Source organism: Corvus cornix, chromosome 3 (genome assembly GCF_000738735.6).
Source record: "Corvus cornix cornix isolate S_Up_H32 chromosome 3, ASM73873v5, whole genome shotgun sequence".
Lineage (NCBI taxonomy): Eukaryota > Metazoa > Chordata > Aves > Passeriformes > Corvidae > Corvus > Corvus cornix.
This window is the reverse complement of record NC_047056.1, coordinates 7,083,220-7,103,765: the sequence shown is the minus strand read 5'-3', so window position 1 is coordinate 7,103,765 and position 20,546 is coordinate 7,083,220. Positions and strand designations below refer to the sequence as shown.

General features: G+C 39.6%; 1 protein-coding gene and 1 long non-coding RNA gene across 6 annotated transcripts in view; one reads left to right on the top strand and one right to left on the bottom strand.

The window, feature by feature from the left end:
- MACROD2 (mono-ADP ribosylhydrolase 2) overlaps positions 1-20,546 on the bottom strand; it is an 893,899-nt gene that overhangs the window by 725,024 nt on the left and 148,329 nt on the right. The window lies entirely within an intron of this gene.
- LOC109145089 lies at positions 10,562-14,940 on the top strand. The gene is made up of 3 exons (XR_002046284.3): positions 10,562-10,671; positions 11,013-11,040; positions 14,491-14,940. It is a non-coding gene; the product is annotated as an uncharacterized LOC109145089 (long non-coding RNA).

The window sequence follows — 20,546 nt, the reverse complement described above, 5'->3', positions numbered from 1 at the left end:
ACTCTGTCTCTTTTTTACCCCCAGAAGATACACCAATGTAGCTATACTTTAAATTCACATTATGCCTTTTAAGTACACCTTTATGAGGCTTTTTTAAATAACTATGTTTATAAAAGCTGCAAGAGGTCCTACAAGAAACAGCACAAAAATCAGCTGTACATGTTAGTGGGGGATACCCCCACCTTCAGCAAGGGTCCCTTTACTGTAACAAACTAAAGAAGACTCCAGACAAACTGCATCTCACATGGCAGGATCAGACAACTGATAAAAACGAACCATTACTAGTTAAAACGTAATCTTTAAAAGAATAAAACTGTATTTGCTTAAGGCATCTAAGATAGTACTTTAACATGAAGAAAAAGAAGCTGAACTGGAATTGAAACAGTCCGTGTTCGTTTACAGGATATTAACATCTACTCTATCACTGCCATTTCATTGAAGCTGAGGTGTGAAGTGTCTGTCCGGTGCACAAAACAGCCCTTCATAAAGACAAATTCACCTACTGGTGGGCCCAAAGGATCCTTGAGAAGAATGAATGCACTTAACCTGCATTTCCTGTTCTTCAAAATCAATAATTCTAGAGGATGTCCTTTTGGAGGTTTGAGTCCCTTTCATGTAACCTACAAAGCTCCCGTGGGATCCAGCCAAAGCTCAGAGCTGCAAAGAAAGCTCTCATGCCACAACTGCCACGAGGGTCACTACTGACTAAACAGCCAGGCTTAAAAAGATTAAATTCCCTAATCTGAGAAATACTGTTGAAGCAGAAGACCGGCTAAGTCCTAAGCATAGTTTCAGAAAACAAATCTTGCAGCTCAGCAATTCCACTTTTTACGGTAAGGGATGTTATGACAGCTCCACAGTGGATTCATATTTAAATAGAACTTAGTCCCCTTTTGCATCCTCCAAAGCATCCATCACTGTAACTTCAGCCTTTTCATAATTTAAATGAATAATCTTCAGCTCCTAAGTACGTCTTTAGTCTGTTTTGACAGACAAAATTAATACCTCTTGCAGTTACTGCTGGAAAGTACTAGAAGCCCCAGTTATCAGACACTTTGACCTTCCCCCTCCAGCCAGTTATTCATGCTGTCAGCCAACTTCCACGGGTCTCTGTCCTCGGCACCCTCGCCGGGAGCAGCCCAGCCCAGCCCAGCCCAGCAGCCCCGCGGGAGCCGGGCCAGGCCAAGGGTGCTGGCACAGGTCTGCCCCCGACAGCACTTCGGGAACCCAAGCTTCCAGCTACGCCTTTGGCTCCACAGCGCAGGAGCTTTTATGCTTTTACAAACAGCGTCTATCGCTAGAGCAAAGGAAGTGTTTGGAAACCTTTCTACAGACTAATGTCCCAATGCCCGCAGAGAACTCCATTTAACCCGCTACAAGAGAGAACTGTAGAGCTATTACTGAGGAGAAAAAAGTTCTATGTATCTTTATGTCAAAGCCAGGCTATTTGGGGGTTTTGCTTATTTATTTAGGGGGAGTTTGTGTGATTCTTGGGGCTGTCCTGTGCAAGGCCAGCAGCTGGACTTTGATGATCCTTGTGGGTCCCTTCCAACTCAGAACATTCTGATTCTATGCATTCTAGTTGTACTAGTTAATTTTAATCTATGCATAATTTCTTCCTTGGAACTTTTGACCTACACTGAGCCCAGAGATCTAGTGAAGGGGGGAAAAAATAAAAAGACAACCCCAACAAGGCTCAATTCTCCGCTTTCCCAAGTCTCCCCAAGTCCCCAGTCACAAACCACTTTTCTAGCCAGTAAAAGAAAACAAGTTCAGGAAGAGCAGTGATGTTTTCATACTGTTGCCATGGTGTAAAAGTATTATTCCATACAGGAACTTTCATTTCATTTGTCATCAAAATCATACTCAACAGGTAAAGGCATGGGAGGCATCAGACCCTGACAGCCAGCAGCCTTGAGCAGGGTTGATAAAGAGCCAGCAAGCTGGAACTGAATCACGCATTACATCCCAAGGTAATTGATAAAATGATAAAATTGGTAATATTGGTAACTGGAAATATTGATAAAAAAAGGTTTTACCAATATTAATTAAGATGCTTGGTAAATGCATTAGGAATCCTTTATTAACATCATCTACTTCATAATGGACTACAAGCATTTATGAATGGTACTGAATTGACATGTGAAAGAATTTTGTTTAAAAAATACAGTGAAAAAGGATGACATGTTCCACTTTAATACACTGTTTAAAAAACTCACCACAAGGAACAAAATCCATGAGAAAAGATGCATGACATTGTTTATTCATGGAAAATCTTAAAGTCTGAAAACTGTAAGAACACCTGCTGCATCCCAAAGAAATCTTTTTATGAAACTATAATCTTTCATTTTGTTAAACAAGAAATACTTTGAGAATTTACTCAGCTGCAGTTAAAAAAGCTGTACCTATAAATTCTGCATAGTGTCATCTACTTATTAAATTCATCAAACTGAAAAAAATATTAATTTCTTTTGGTGAAAAAGAAAACTATTGAAACGTACAGCAGCTTTAAAAACTTACAAGAACACGTATTTTTTCCTCTGATATTCCTTCCTTATTTCCTTCATTTTATTCTAGTTATAAATGGCTGTATAGATATCTCTAGAACATCGGGTTGAGATACTTTTATTACTATTCAACCGCCTAATGATTTTACTTTCCATGATTTACACTTGGAAGAATGTAATAGCAAATACACATAATGACAAAAAATGTTTGCTAAACTGGCCAACTGCAACTAATGTTGCTGAAACCACATGGGCAGAAAGCAAATTGGGAATTGGTAAATGACAGTGTTTGTAAGATTAGATTTCACAGGGTGTTCACAAATAATTATTTACCATAATGAGCTGCTCTCCTTGGTTCCCCAGGTAGCCATCAGTCTTTCTAGAAAGCAAGTTGGATGTAGCCACAGAACTTCCCATCCTGTGGAGCAAACTCCCTCTTTCCACTGATCGTACGAGGGATCCAGTTAGTTTTAGACCTACAGGCTTTACAGCACTCACACCATGTATATTCAGGGCTGGAAATCTGCACTCTGAAGAAGATTAAGCGACAGCTGGGAGCAATTTTCAAAACCTTGAAGCATGAGAGACCCCAGTGGTTTGGGAGCAGATCAACACGTTCACTTTGGTACGATACAGTCAACACAGTAGGGAAGTCCAGGCTTTCACCCACAGTAACATACACACACAAATCCAGTGTTAGAACTGCAGTGAGTCCTGTGCAGAAATGCACAGCAGGTACAGTGGGAGGGTTCAAGCACTCAGCAGATACTGTCACAAGTGGAAATGCATCAGAGGCTGACTCCGACCAGGTTTGCACCCACAAACACAAGTTAAAGTCAGCTTGTGTGAACGTAAAGTTAGCAGCTGTACTTTCACATTGCTCATGACATCTTTCTGTCCTGAGACTCCTGCAAGGGATTGTCTTCTACGACCATTTCACCGTTCCATGACTGCAGTTACGTTTAAGTAAAGACAGTTGCCAAAAAATCCACAACCTGTGGTATTTAATTGAAAGCAACCCTTTGGGCACTGCTACTTCTGAGCAAAGAGATAACCTTGAGCCCAAATGAGGTATTGTTATCAGGGCCAATAAGCACAACTTGTCCAAGATTTTCTACCAAAGACAAAGATGTTGTCGGCACGATTTTCTTTCATCTTGTCTCAGCTCTCGTGTCTCTGATACCCCACTCATGGTTTCCCTCCCCCTTGATCAAACCCCTACATTTCTCCCCTTTCCAAGGCTGCACACATGACATTTTCTCACAGCCACATCATCTAGAGGTACTTCTCCTTTCTTTGGTTTCTCTCTCAGCTGCTTTCTACCTCCCCAGGTTTATGTTGTCCAACCAGTTTATCTTACTACACCCCTCTGCCCTGCCTGCTGCTCTCCTGAGCTGCCCTGTGCCCATTTGCTATCCAGCTTTCCACTGCGAGATGACATTTTGCCTTTCCGTTTCGGCACATGCAGTTTCCAGTAACCGGATTAAAGGGACTTAAATTAGAAAGAAAGGAAATATATAAACAAGCAGCTATAAGTGCCTAAAGCAGGTTTCATTCAAGCAACATGCATGTTTGAGAAAAAAAACCCCTTTTTTTAATTGCCCCAATAAATAGTGCCTGAAACTTCCCTTATTTTCTGTCTTTCAGGGTCATCCTTCAATAAAGACACCTCAACAGACTCCTGGGTAAGTGAAGAAAAAATTCAGATCCAAATTAATTTATGAGGGCTTTCTCTTGAGAGGGAATGCAGCTGCTAACTGGAAAACCTTATCTGATAGCCTGGGAGTTAAAAGGTCACAGGAGACTAGGAAGTAGCTGATTGAAGAATAGCCATTATCTTTTCCTATGCATTATGGTAATTTTTTTCTATCAAAATCAAAGCTCTTAAGAATATTTTACTGGACACCATATTGGTCATTTAAAATTTGTCCTGTGGTGTCTTATAAACGTTGGCAATATAATTACGAAACTGCAAACAGCAATGTGTTGTGGAATCACAGTATTTATTGAACAACAAGTATGTAAGACATAAATGTATATATACACTCTTAAGATCAGATATTAAGGCATTTTTCAACAACAACTCAGATGTATAAGCAAAAATTTCACTTACCAAGATTCATCACAAATACTGAATTATTAAACAAACAACCTAAATTGGATATTGAATACCAAGCGTTACCACAGTGTGGAAAAAACCCTTGCTTCCCTTGAGACTAGAAAATTTAATCAGCCTACAAGAAAGAAATACTGGGAAAGTTAAATTTAGTGCTCAGTGAGTAGTATTTTAACCTCCCTGTTTCAGCAAGATTTAAGATTTGTCTCAGAAGAGTTATCTCTTCTCAAATTAACTTTACTCTCCCCATCCTTTCTTTGAGTTGTTTATGCAATTAACAACAAATAAAGCCAAAAAATCCCATATCGAAATTACATTTCCACTGTAGTAGGTCAAACAACAACCCTCCTCCTTCCATTAACTGAAAATTAACTTTTAGATTAAAGCCCCAAGTTTTTTTACTTATGACCGTTTGTCTTGATTTTTATCCCATATTTTCATGATGAAATGCTGATGGCAATGTCTAGGTTCTAACCACAGAAGCAGACAGTGGAAACCAGAATTAACGACAGAATTGGAGGCTTTACGACACAAATTAACCTGCCAGTGTCCTGCCACCTGCTCTACAGGAACTCCTCAGGGGTGAAGTTGGGCTCTGCAACTGTGTGAGGTTAAGATTATAAGCGATGTTTAAACCAGAAGTTTAACACTGTAATACATCATCTGGAAAGCAGAGACTGAGCAGTTACATTTGAAAAATAATTCCATCTAACAGTCCTTAAATAGGAAGGCAAAGAAAATACAGAGCACTTACTAGTGCAGATCAAACCCTGCAGAAAATGGTGTGCACAGTTTAGTTCCAGGAAGGACTATTGTCTCTTCAGCCACTCTAAACTACCTCCAAATCCCACAGCAGATCTGGTGTGTGGATGTCAGTAGAGCTTGGATACTAAAGGGCCCAGAAGCTCTTCTTAAGTAAAACTTGAGCAGGTCTTACTAAGAGGAGCTTACAAAGTGTGATTATGGGAGAAGCAGTCTGTCTTCAAAGGGAAGTCCTCAGGAGGCTCAGTTCAAGTCCACCAAAGTAGTTTTACTTTGTGTCCGTCAACATAAAATGGCTGTTTTCTCCACAATGGGAAGAATAAAGATATTTCCCCTTTATATGTTCAGAAATAAAATTGTTGGGATACTCTCCACAAAATGCCACTTGTGACAAAAATGAGACAGATTGGGAACAGCTTACACAGAGTGGAAAACTCGCTATTTCGACATGTGGCAGAACGCTTCGCACGGCTTTCCAGCCGCTGACAGGCAAGGCACAGAACAGCATGTGCTAACTCGTGCTTTCCATAGCAGTGTCAACCCTCACCGAGTAACCACAGCACGATGGACAATACAGAAATCATGTTTACACAGCGTTTGGCTTGTTTTCTCCGTGCAGGATTTCCCAAGCCTGAGTCATTCCTTTATAAGGTTTAGTCCTTCCTCAGCACTACTCTCTAATGGTAATTGTTCCCTTGATACGGTTTTCGTGCCGCCCATTAGGATGTGGACAAGGTGATCAGAGCATCTCAAAACTAAAAAGACAAAATATTGGCAAACTCACTTACTCATCCTGTTTTCTCCTTCTTAATTTCACTAATTTTACATAGCAAAACATGGCAATCCCAAGTATGAACTGGGATCTGAAACACAAACAATGCTCAGAGCCACAAAGAGCCATAATGAGGAATAAGCCATGAATAAAAATGTTATCAGTAAAAGGTTCACGCAGCCTTCAGTTCCACCTGCACCAAAATGCACCAGGTTTAGTCAAATCTACAGAACAAAGAACAAGCATCAATTATTTTCACCTGGGTGCCAGGACCGATGGGAAAAAAAATAAAAAGCTTTAAAAGTTCAACTGTAGTTATTTTTGGTTTTGTTGTTCCTGTTTTACAGCATTAAAAGGGGATACCTTTGGAGTACCTGAAACACATCATCATTGCCCGTTTAACAAACACAAAAAGATGCCTCTCACATCTGGCAACAGCAATGGAACAACCTCAGTGTTTTAAACAAAGGTTAAATAACTAGGAAGAAATAGCAAAGCATTAACTAAACACAGTGCTTTACACATAAAACCACAGACAATAGAAATCATTAGCTGGGTGAATTCATGGCTGATATACTGACTCTCAAAAAGCATGACTTTAAAGGCTATGAATTTCTAAAGACTACCTCTGAGAGGCTTAGAAGGTCAAGGCCCATTTCTCTTAATACTATCACAACAGCCTCATCCTTGTAGATGGAAAACCTGCTGGTTGACTAGTCAGCCTAAGGAAGAGATGCTCAGGTGCAGAGCAGGCTAGGCCCAGTTTTCCAGAAAGAAAAAATATTGTGGGCCAAAAAAAGGAGGGGTTTAGTGCTTTTGTTGTTTTTTTAACTTAGATGGAGATACAATGAAGGCACATTTCTTTGGGTTGCTTTACCAAAAAACAATCCAGTGCTAATATCCTCCCAGGCAATTCTAAAAGGAATATAATTTCTAAGAATTTGCAAGCATCTTTATCTTAGCAGCCATGTCGACCTTCCTATGAAATGCCACTGCATATATTGGTTGTTTTGTTTTGTTCTTTTTCATTTGTATCTTTCCTTTCTCCTTTGAAAAGGAGAGAGAAAACTTCTTGCTCCAAGGCAGGTACTCCTCCGTTCTTCTACACCTGGGGTACTGAATTGCACTGAAGGATATATTTCAGAAGCTATGTCCTTAACAGTGGTCAAAAGCCTGCTATTTAGAAGTGTTTACAATATTATTTAAGAAAGATCCTCTTGTTATAATGTACATACATAAAATAAGACAGTGGAATCCAACTTGGGTACTTCAAGAATCAATTAACTTCAGTTACTCATTATTTAAGAGTTGCTATATGAGTTATCAACTAAGTCCCATCACAGTCAGTGGAACTTTATTGAGGATACCTCAGGATTATCCAAAGTGAAGCTCAGAAATTTGACAGAAATTAAAAAGTGCAACTTACATACATATATAGCTAAGAGTTTTCTACACTCCAACATATGATATGGAAAATATGCCAGTCAATCTTAATTAAATTCTCTCTAAAAGGAGTAAACGCTGATTGCCAGAGAATGAGCAACCTTTATAAACAGATATTCCCCCACACTTTCACAGCCACTGAGGATGATTATTCACACAGACAATTCTAGGAAATCTATTTCAGCATCTTTTATTATGGACTAAACCCGAATCTGTGCTCTGCAACAATGGAAAAATTGTTAACAACATTGCCTCTAGAGAGGGCTGGGTTTGGGTTTAAGACCCTAATTTTCTGGGTTTTTTGCTGTTGGCTTCAGTGCTATCAGTTGTAATTAAAAACATAAAGTATTACAACCCGCCTCTACAAATAAATTCCTGAATCATTGCAATGCACGTCATTTTCCAAGTATATATATCTTAAATATTACAAGTGTTATCTAGGCTTCATGAGCAATCATAATTCTCCTCTGATTTTTCTTTCTAAAGCAGCCTTGCCTTTCCAGTCCTGAAAATATAATACTTAATTGCCTGTGTCAGACTGAGTGTCGCTGCTGCTTCTGCCACTAACTAGAGGTCTAAACATCTCCATGGTCCTAACACACTGCCAAAAACTGATGTGGAAAAAACCCACTCAAAAAGTATCGCTTACAATTAGAAGAATCACAGCCTTCTAAGGGCAACCATATTGCCTGTTCCTCCACCAGGAAGAGAGACCCCTGGGACAGCATCTAGGGACAAAGCAGATGACATTTTCATCCTTGCCAAGTGCTGCTGGACCACTGTCTACTGCCTCCAGGTCGCCGTGGCCCAGAACAGAGGGTTTGTTCCCTTAATTCAATATGGTGAAGACCCAGATAAACTCTGCAGCCTCCTCCCTGCCCTCTCCCCATGCTCCTTGTTCAGGCGCATGTCTCTGAAATGTAAGGGCCAGGTCACGCTGCACTGTGCCTGTACAAGCAAGCATGGATTCTATGCAGCTTCTTTAGAAGTTCTAACTTACTATGACCCAATAAATTTGCAAAACATTGCAAATTTTGAAGGGGTTTGATAGGATTTTTTCCTAATCATACTGTTTGAATACTCCAATGGCTGGATAAATAGAAGTTAAAGATCTCCATGATTCCAGTTCTATACAACACTTCTCTGATTTACAGCCTCAGAAACTGAAAAATAAAAAGATCCAAAAGCCTATTCTTTCAAGAAGAGGGGAAAGGACATTGATACTTTTTCTGCCTCTACAAATTCAGGTCCTCCAAAGACAGAGGGCCAGTATAATGAAGCAACTGACTGAAGTAAAAATGAGGCTCCATGTGCCATTTATTCCCAAAGGATGATCCACTATGCATACTTTGTACTTTTCAGCAAGGCTTATTTGGCAGTAATACGGAGGCTCATGGAGAGTTTAAAGTCCACATTGCTTTTTACATACAACTTCTTACTGGATTGTGTTTTAACCTGCCCCCTGCAACTGCCTTTTGCACATCCTGCTTCCAGGAAATGACTGCTGCTGCTGACAAGCTCCTGCCCACTAATCTCAGCTAAAAAAGACAGGCTGCCACTTCGTACAGAAGCAGCAAAACAAGATCTGAAAGGTCTGCCCTCAGGAGAAGCACTTGTACCTCCCCTTTCCATATACCAGCCTGGGAATGGAGCGGAGTAGCCCCAACCCCACAGAAAGTGCTGATGCTGGCACAGGGCACGGAGAGCAGCGATGCAGGAATTCAGGGACACGTAATCGGGAGCAGGGAATGCAGGTCACCAAGTAAAACCAAACACTATTCTGAGGTCTCCCACTCCTCTGCAGATGTTCCCACCTGTGCCTTTTGTACCAGCCAGAGCACGGGATAAGAAACAGACTCTGTAATTCCTTTCAACCCCCGTAAGAGCACAAACTCAGAGGCCCTGCCCTAATCTTCCTTCCAGCATTTCTTTGTCTTGTTGAAACTCAGCCTTGTTCTGCAGAGAGGAAGAGACAGCAGCCAGACATGATGGATATGCGACTGGTCTACTGACTTCTTCCCACATACCACCACGGGATTTTTCTAATAGACTGTACTTTCTGCTGTTTGCTGGTTTATTTTTGTAACTGACCTTTCATAGATGGCAGATGGTGTTCTGGAAGATCCTTTTCTGGAAGGAAAGACCATGAGAACTGCAGTACTCTTTCAAAGCAAAGACCCACCTGGCCTGAGATTCTGCTCCTAACAGAGGCATGAAAAGATGACCAAGAACAGGATAATCAAGCACAGTATTCCCAAATACAGTTACTCTTGTTGATACTCCATATGCTTTCAAGCTGACAGAATTCCTCAGTTGCCTTTAGTTTCTAAATAATCCCCAATGACTTTCTCATCCATGAACTCATTCAGCCTCTCTTTCAACCATAAGCAACTGCAGTACCTTTTGGCAACAAGTTTCACATGCCTTGTACTCATTGCACAGCAAGTCTGGCTCCTGCACACTCCGAACCTGGCACTGGCTCTATTTATGCAGGTGTTAGAAGTTTTATTTTTTTATTACACTTCTTAATAACTTATTCAGAACATAAAATGCTTACAGTCTTCAGTTTTCCCAAGCTGTGTTCAACATAATGACATTACATCTGCCACTTTGCACACCAAAACCGTTTCAGCCAACCATTTACACAATTATTAATTCACCTTTTTCATTCTTCATGAAGTTTGGGAAACATTTGTTTCTTTAAGTCTCCAACAAGAAGGTTTGCTGTAGCATCGATCTCTCTGGTTGACAGGGGTGAGGAGCATTCACAGCACTTTGTATATCCCTACCCAAAATTCCACAAAAGTTAGCTCATCACTCACCTTCCCTCAGTAGACTTTTTTGCTATGTGCCTTACTTACAGAAATTACGTTAAAGATATTTTCACATCTTTTCCATCTTAAGTTTTGACATAAGAGTTTGCTTTTTCTTTTCTAATCTGCAGACCGTCAATGGCACAGGCCTTATCCTGGAAGGCATCACATGCAAAGGGTGCAAATCCTCCAGAAATGTTCCACTTAAGGAAAGACAAGTGAGCCTGAGACACCTTCAGAAGAAAAAAGGCACTAAATGTAATCAGCTTAAATTCTTTCAGTACTTTTAAATTCATTAGTATTTCCAGGTAGTGCTACAAGTAATGCTGAAGGGCTCTTGGGGAACAGAGGATCTTGGGTAAAGCAAGTATTTGCTGTAATTTGATTCTGATGAGAACAAAATAGATGGAATTGTCTGGAATATATTTGTAACAGAAAGACTTTATTAATAACAGCTTTTTGACCTGATCATCCTGGCATACAGGTATGCAACTTGTCTACACAACCTCTTCTTTAACTGATGACTAAATGAGAGCAAATTAATTTGAATAAGAAAATGTTACTTAATTAAGAAAACTCCTGTTATTTTCCTATTGCAGGAAACAAATTTCATCTGACAAGTATGAGGTAAGATTTTCATATACGTAGAGTTTCACCGTATTAAAGAACATTACTTGAATATTTATGCTCAATTTTAGACGTGAAACTTGCATAATAGCAGACAACTATATTTCAATAAAAAATATTAATTTATATATTTTAATCTGTGCAACTCTTCTTCATGAACACCTGATGCCATCAATATGCCATTTATCATGAGTATATTAAATATTCTCTATATTCATCTGTACAAAGCCAAATTCTTTGTTTAATCTTTTGAAAAAAGACTATGATGATTTGTCTTTCCCCAAACTTTCAGACCTATCAACCTCTCTGGAAAAGTCAATGTAATGAACACAGTTAAAAAATCAATTTCTATTGATGGCATCTACACCTTTTTTCAAAGCAAAAATATTCCAACCACCAAATGAACTAATAGGAAACAGAAAGAAACATGTTAATAATTAAAATTGATCTTGTGAGTCAAACCAAGACAAACAGTCTAATCAACTAGCAATAAGTAAATAAGAATTACAAAAGAAGTGCACCTGTTTAAGTTATGATTTTGGACTTTATGTTAATGTTCTGTTGAGGAAAATGAAAAACTCAACCCAGTCCTCAGAGCCCCATCCTCTAGTCTTTTGCACAATACTGAAACTCAGACAAGCCCAAGATTCAGATTGCAAAGAGGCAGATTTCTTCTCTGTTGTCAACACTTCTGTATTTGTTTTGGTTGGCTTGACTCCTTGATCTCCAAGGAATTGTCCTGAAGACTACAGGCAGATACAGAACCGGAAGAGCAAAGAATATTTAAGCAGCAGAATTGCTCAGTGGGAATATGTAGGTGTTTGTCTGCAACATTAAGATTCTGACGTTGTTTTATTTTCAAGCTCCTTTCTAGCCTGAACAGGTTAGATTTAAAAACAGGCCTTAAAGAAGCATGGTGTTTCAACTGAACTGATGATTCCATTCATTGAATGATTAACCAAGTTCTTGAAGTTTTACTTTTGGCATTCACCTGAAAGTAAGCAAAGCAAACCAGATAGTATTCAACTGCACTTTTTTTCTTTTCTTTTTCAATATATGTTTCTCGAAAACAAGAGAGGTGTTGATTTGATCCCAAAGCAATATTCAGCCTGTATTGTGTCAAGCAGGCACTTCTCCCCTGATGGATGGTCTAATCCATGCTAGAACATCTCTGACACTGGAAATTAGGAAAGGAAAATTCTTTGCTCTTCATGTTTACCAGCATTTCAGTGCAAATCCCTTCTGATATGTGTATTATACCACAGCAACATCATTCCATACATTCTACCGAAAGTCTTCATGATACGCTCCCAGGTTTAAGAGGAGACAAGCTTTTGTACCAGAATATTCACCTGAAAACTGATTTCTGACATCCAGTGCAATTTATATAACATACACTTCCACTGCAATGTTCGGGACTTAAAAATCAAAGAGGGAAAAATATTGTAACACTTTGGAAATTACCCTAATTTCCCAAATGCAAGGGCCTCTTACTGCAGACTAAATACTGGTTTTTTCAACATATCTGTTCTGACCCCACTGCATGTCCTTTCCTGTTGGCATAAAGGGTTGCTGTGTCACACCATACATTTCAGCCCGTTTTCACCACCACAGAGTATGCAGATGACTCTCAGATGCAAATGACTATGCCAACAAGGTAAAAGAGAGTTCTAAGTGTTTACTCATTGTAGACTTAGTGTCCAGTTAAGTGAAGGGACATCTTCCAGCTGAAGTGGAAACCCTAGCAAGACCTGTATCAGTCTAATGGAATGGCATTACACACTTATAACATTTGGGACAGATGTGATCAGCAATATTTTTCTTTCTCCTTGAGTAATTTCCATCATTAAAAATAACTCTGAAAGACTGACTGTTTCCTAAACCAATTCTTCAATAGATTCATCACAACAGATGGTTTGTTCACTCCCAAACACCAGCTTCAAGCAAGGGAAAGACAAACAGCAACAGTGCAGTAACCACAGATACAATGTATTGGAGTAACTCCTAAATTGGAAACTCAGGACAGAAAGAAGTACCACAAATATTAACAGTGCCGAACTAATGTTGGTAGAATCCAGTAAGCCTGTCTCATCACCTTGGAAATAAATTATTTTGCTTAGAATCCAAAACTTCTTTAAGTAACACAATTTATTGCCTCAAATCTTATTGCAACACCTAACCACCAAATGCTTCTATAATGCTTTGTAAAATGCACCTTACAAGGTCTGAACTTTAAAAACTTAAAATCAAGATTACAATCTTTCATCTGGCTGCTTTGCAGAGACTAGAATTCAGCTAGAATTATATTTTCTGTTATGCCAAATATCCCACATCTAAATCCCTTCATGTTCTGAGGTGGAAAAAAGCCAAAAGACAGTCACAAGCTTCTGCTCATTTCTGGAAAAAGAAAGTCTTACTTTTTAGTTTCAGTATAACATTTTGTTCTAGATATACATATATATATATTTTAATACAAGCTTATGCTAGCAAAAATCAGAACTAGGAAGCTGGTTTAGATCTAAACATGTCATGCTAAGAGAGTTTTGGGTTTTGTCCCCTAGGAGCAAAAATTCCCCATCAGCTACAACTTTTTTTCCATCAGAACTTAGCATTTGATTGCACAACATTCTCCTAAAGGAAAAGCAGTCCTCCAGTCATTTAAAGTGCAAACAAGCTTCCAGGCCACTGGAAAACCTGTTGACATTACTGTTAAAGAAAAGAAATAAACACCTTTCCTGTCTAACATAACCTAATCTGTTGAATTTCTGTGCAAGGCATTCTGGAGTTCAGTAAGATAGTTTCCAAACAAAGGCCAACATTGGAATGAGTATTTGTGCCTCAAAATTACACCTTCTATTATACTTAGGATACACACATTTGAAAGATCCTGCAGCCTGGTCCCAATAGGATCAGCCATTATACTTGTATAATTTCTTTCCATCTGTAATTCAGTGCATTAGGTAATGAGCTCTGGAAATTTGCAAAATGTTTTTTTAAAACTGCTTTAAATCACATTAGAGACAACAGACAAAACTAAATAACCTGCTTACTACTTTACAAAGTATTTTCATCAAATTATGAGCCCAACAACCATTTCAAAGCTTTGGTAAAAATAAAAAATGATGCAGCCACAGAATAAAACCGAAGACTATAAAACTCAACTGCATTTTATTTGGCTTATTTTTTTCAGAGAGATTAACAAGAGCTACACAATTTACAGCTACTTAAACACAGCTATCACTGCATAAATAGCCAATATCACAGTTTCACACCATTGACAATAATTTCTATCACAAAAGAGATATGATCCGATCTGCCATTGGATCTTATCTCTTTTATTTGAGATATTTGAGTATTTGCTATTCAAAGGATCTGGCATACCAGTATGTCTAAAATGATCATGAAAATGAAAAAAACCCAAACCTAAACCTGTTTTGTTTTGTTACACAGCAGGGAAGACTTCTGCGTTTACACAGCATTTTCAAAGGAAGCCATCAAACAGTACTTCTTTCCACAAGGCCATCTGGAAAAATCCCTGCCCCACAGAAGACACATCTCTCTTCTGCCCATGTCAATTGTCAGAGCACATGAGCTCTCCACCGCTGGATTTCCAAGCAGACACTTGTTTTGATGCTGAGAAGGCACCAGCAGTGAACAGCTGGAGACCCCTGAGGATTTGCTCGCTCAAAGTGCAGTCCCCGGGGATCCCGGCAGGTGCCAAGCAGCAGCAGAGCCATGGCAGCGAGCAGCTCAGGGAAGGCTTTTCTGCAACACCTCTGCCTGTGAAAGGGCCACACACCCCATGTTCTACAGCCCTTCACTTGCCGTGGCTGCAGCTCTCAGAAACACTCCTTGAAACCAAGCCCCCCACCTTGCATGCAGCTGCATCCAAGTACAGTGAGTGCTGGTGAGGCATTTTAGAGCTGAAATCTGGAAAAACCTAGAGGTGGATGTAGCCCGAGCCCAGCCCCTGAGCTCTGATCCTCAGCAGTGGTACCTCCAAGCAACTCAAAGCCTTGCTGTTTCCTGAATTCTCCTTTTCTCCATGACTCCACCTTGGTTTTCTTTATAATACACAACCCAGCAGCCTTCTAGGCAACAGCCCCTCAGCCACAGACACGTTACCTGCAGGAATGAGATCCACAACCTAAGCAGGGATTATACAGAATTTCTGTCCACAGTTATTTTTCTCTCACAGCACTCAGGATTTTTGGAATCGCTGAAGTTGGTCTCTGTAGCCTAGTTTATTTCTGATCCACCTTTCTCCTGTGTTACAGGGAATTTGTCCAACAGTGTTGTCACAGGATCACCACAGGGTAAAGATGAGCTGTCACTCTTACCCCTAGTTTTAGATCTTGGTGAGATGCAACCAATAGGACATTCACTCACAGAACACACCAGAAATTTTACATTAATTTATGCTGGGGGAGCCACTTTTTAACAACCTTATAATATTTTGAAAACTCCCTTTGTGCCAAGATTGTTCACACAGAATGAGAGCTTTTTCTGTATATGCAAGAGCCTTGGTTTGTGTTAGTGCAGTAGCTGTGCCTGAATTTTAATGCTTTACAAGCCTCGTTATGAAATGTCTGTTCATTTGCACTGCATGTACCTTTTCTTCCCCTTCCTGAAAACCACATTCCAGCTCATCTGCAGGAATGAAGACACCCACCACAACTCCTCCCCCCCAACCTCCTCAGTACAGCTTTCTAAGTTCCCACCTCGCATTTCCTCAATTCTGTGAGAAGGTGACAGTCTCTGCAAATAACAATGTGCAAGCTAAAACTCTGGATTTTGTGTAACCTTCAGTAAGTTCCTAAAAGCTGTAACTGACACATATTTCTCTGTAAAGTAAATGCCAGTAGAAAACTAACTTTCAATTAAAATACTCATTTTCACAAGGGATTATGTTTTTTTGCAACTTATCCTAAAGCTCTGATCATTATTTCTCATATCATGATTACGGTGTGTGAAAGGCTTGAGGTGCCTCACATTTTTCAGTGGTACTCGCCACTCCTTCAGACAGGCAGACCTTTGGAAAAAACAAGGAAAATGGGGAAAAAAGAACCCTAGTCTAGACTTAACCTTCTTGCAACCAATCGTTTTACCTCAACTCACTCTCGTACATAATGCTTGGGGTAACAGTACAAGGTGCACTGTCTGCAGGCCAGCACTGGCCCTGCCAGACCAGAGCACGAAGACCCGAAGATCCATTTCATTACAAGATCCACAAAAAATGTGAATCTTCGACAGCTCCTCCCTTCTCTCCTCTCCATTCCTACCCAGGCCACACCCACCCTTGCTTTACAAAGGGGATGATTACACATCCTTCATCTTTTCCACTACAACTTTCCACTACCATGCAAAGTTAATCCAATTCTGAAGGAGGTCCCTCTTCTCATCCAAGGAAAGGGAAAAAATCCTTGATAGTTGGTACATTCTGCATCCCTTTGAAGCATCTTATTTTACAGAAATATGTTATTTCCAACCAACCCATTCTTATTGTTCATTTAGAATACAACCAGCTTTTTTATTGCAAAATAACACTTAGTGAGAAATAGTCCTTTAGCAGATTTCATTCTTTCGCTATTTTTTGCCCAGCTCGAATGCATACACACAATAAATAAGCTATAATTTTGGTTCTAAAACAGCTGTCATCTCATAAAAACTTGCTGCTCACAAGCAATGTTTGTTGCACATTCAATCCTATGAGGATATAATACACATAATTATGCTATTGTTATTAAGGCAATCATAACAGATACCATATGGACTTCAAAGTGGCTTTGAGAACCATTTTTTAATAAACGCAACATCACTGACACATTTTGGAATAAAAATCCATTCCCTAAACTGCACGCTATTGGTAACATATATAGGTTACTCTTTTTGGGGTGTTTTTACACTGTATGTACTGAGAGTTAACAATACAAGTCATAGCTTCTATTGAGATCTCACTTTCAAAGGCTCTCCAGACTCACTGCACATCATGTTTTTAATACAACAGTGACTGCATGCCAGAATTCAATGCTCCTGCAAATATGCCAACTTGTAGCTACTTTCAAAATGAGCTACTCACTAGGAATTAGTGCCAGGGTAAATCAATGGCACATTCAGCTAGATGTCCCAGCTCTACGAAATGAATTATACGCTATATACAGTCCTTTTGTACATGTCTGTCTTTTTTGCATCTTTATCAACGAAAGCTGAAAAGACTAGAATTGAAGTTCCAGAAGGCTGTAAATTATCCAGCAAAGGATTAGCAGAACAGGAAGCAATTTTGTCTACCTGCACATTTAAATACTGGATTCATGTATTAGAATAAATTCTACACTGTCTAAACCATTTCACCCCTTCTCAAAAAACGCCGCTTTCTTTGGATTGTTCCCGCTGTGACACACACAGCGCGGCGGGATGCTGGGAGCTGCACCAGCAGCCTACTAATAGCTGAGTGCTGGGGTGTTGTTGGCAAAAAAAAAAAGTCACTTAAGTTGTAACAGCTAATGGTTGGCAGATAATTGGGGGCAGCAAAACTGAACTTTTGAATGCTCAAACAAAAAACTGCTACTTGCTAGTTGCAGCTGGTATGGACACGAGACAGAACCAAAAACTAGGAGGCAGATCACACGTGCTTCTGCAAATGGGACAGTTAGACTGGGAAAATGGGAGGCCTGGGAAGAGGGAAAAAGGAAGGGAAGATGCTGGTTAGATCCTGGAGCTCAGGCTCATGCATGGGGGCAGATATCAGGAGCTTGCTGTGAACCTGACTTTCAGTCCCACCTCCTATGGCCAAAATCAACCTTGCAGGGAAGGGTGCAGATCAAACAGGGCAAAGCCTCTCATCTCGTTGGTTCTTAAATAAACTGCAGTATCCAGACATACCATGTAGGAGCTTTGCCCCCATGTTTTTAAAAATAAGTTTCTCACTCATGACATGGAGTTCATCTCCTTTTCCTTAAAAAAACCAATGCTGCCAAGCGTGCACTTGACCAATCTGCAATGCTCTTATTGCAAAATCCGATAAGCCTCAGGGTTGTCTACTCTTACGAACAGCAGGTAAATTTTAGAAGTAATTGAAGCTCTTGGAGTTGTGTTTGTGAGGGAGGAGCCTTCTCCACAAGGCTAAACAGCAATATGCAGAAGAAATCTCAGCAGCCTGTGTTCCATTTATAAAACCTTCTTATTCAGTACCCTTTCATTCCCTTCAGATATTCAATTAATTTTCCATCCACATCTCAACAGTGTGACTGGCCTTACAAGTTGTGTGCGCTTGTACCATGTGTTCATCATCTCCTCCTACAGAACCAGCTTCCTTTATCTACTACAACCTCAGAGGAACATGTCTAATTCCACCTGACTTCACCATTCAGAGATAGTATATCATATTTATTTTCATATGGATTAGGCACAGTGCCTTAGGTGCTTATACTATGGGCATTTTTTAAGTGTAAACTTGATTGATTGGTCACAAGACTGTTTTGGATAGCTGTAAAATGGATTTGGCCCCCAGCCACAGTTTGCTCAGCACAGACATATTGTAGGACTGAGATAGCTTCAAGAATTCATAACACATATGCTAAGAAATATTACAAACCCGTATTTGTACGGTTGGCATTATATATGCATCGCTAAACATTTCTCAATAGCAATGCATACTACAACATATAAGAGAACTCTGGCTGGATATTTATCAGGAAAGAAGACTTATGAAAATGTGTTTTCAATAACTGGTGTGAAGTCAGCCCACTCTGTGCTGATTAGATGCACTCGCAGTTCAGAAACAGCCTTATTCAGCATAGTACGAAGCAATCACCCACTGTATGCAGGCTTGAATTGGGAGCTTCATGCTTTTTGCTGAGTGACTAAATGCAAAAAAATCAAGATGACTGCATTAATTGCCATCTTCAGCTTGAATGGAAAAAAAGAAATCCAAAATCTAACGCCACATCTCCACCTGGATTCTTTTTCCACAGTTTTTGCAAGTGCTGTTTCAAAAAATTCTCTTTGTAAGATTAACTCACTATAGTAATGCTATTTTATCAAAGTACAAAGGTACCACCATTCTAGGAAGCCATTGTTTTTACATAAACTATACAAGCTTGATATTGAGATTGTTTTTATATACAGAATAGTATCTTCATGCCATTTTATGCTTCTCTTTCTTGTAAGTTGCAAAGGAGCCCTCATGTAAGCTGGTATTTCTATTATTGAGATCTGGTCTATAAGAGTCGCAATCTTGAAAGAAGAACTGAAGTATTTTCAAAGCAGTTAAGTCATCAGCATAAGTATTTCACATACAAGATAAAAGTAAGGTTTTCCTAATAAGCCGTAACTTTCTAGGGTTCTAGAGCTTCCCAATACTGAACTGATAACGACATGGACTGTAGCCATTACAGCCAACCTTGCAATGGATCATCCACTATTCTATTTCTGCACTACCTTCAAATAATAGTCAAACCAATACCACTTTAAACATGCAATTCTCTTGTTTTGGTGTACTTGCAAACTACTGCCTGTAACAATGTGGCAACATTACAGCCACTTAAATATGTATGGTCCGGGTTCTTACAAACATTTGAGAAGGAATTTATTTTTAATCTTTATGCTTTGAATAATCCTTTCTATATCAACTCACACATACAACTTTATTGCTAGCATAAAGCAAAATATTTAGTTCACATAAGGACTAGGTAAGTATTTTAGACAGTCTTACTTCCCTTTGCAGAAGAGCATGGCTCTAACCACAAACATCAGGAAACTCTCTCATTAGCCTCTAAACTTTGGACGTAGTAACTTGACAAACCTCAGCCAAGGAGAAAGCAGCATTTTTCCATGCCAGATACAAGCATCTCTTCCTAAATTTCATGCCAAGTCTGATTTTCTTATCTACAACAAAATAGGTCAGATTTTTTTCTCCTGCAATAAAACCTAAAATAGTTTTCAGATGGTGTCTCCAAAAAGCTCTGCTGGACACCACTGAATCAGCACTGCTAAGGAAAAAACACCTTTTTCCTCTTTGAGACAGACCTGATGTTAGCTTAGGAATGTTCTTGCAGACTGATTCACTACAGCACCAAAGCATATGTTCACCTTCAGGAGCACACAAGTGACGTAAATGAAACAAGGCCCATGTTAATGGTTTGCTGGATCCGGTCCTAGTCCACAGTTGGTTACCCACTTAATCTGTTGCTGATCCTCTCTGTGCTCACAGGGCCTTACAAGATGGCATGGGAAAATAGGAATAAAAAGATACAGAGACAAGATGGACCATTATGACAGTTCACTGAATCATCGAGAGCATGGCTTACCAACCACAGACAACAGGTAAATCAAATCAAAATAGAGTTTGGGTATCAATAAAACCATATTATTGGAATCATGCTGTTAACTGGCACCTGAACATTAACACAGTCCAGCTAGCACAGTTCAGGCTACCATTAACGTTAAATTTCACTCCTTGGACTGCAAAGCTTTTCTGACTGTCTTCTTTTTAACTTAAGTTGATT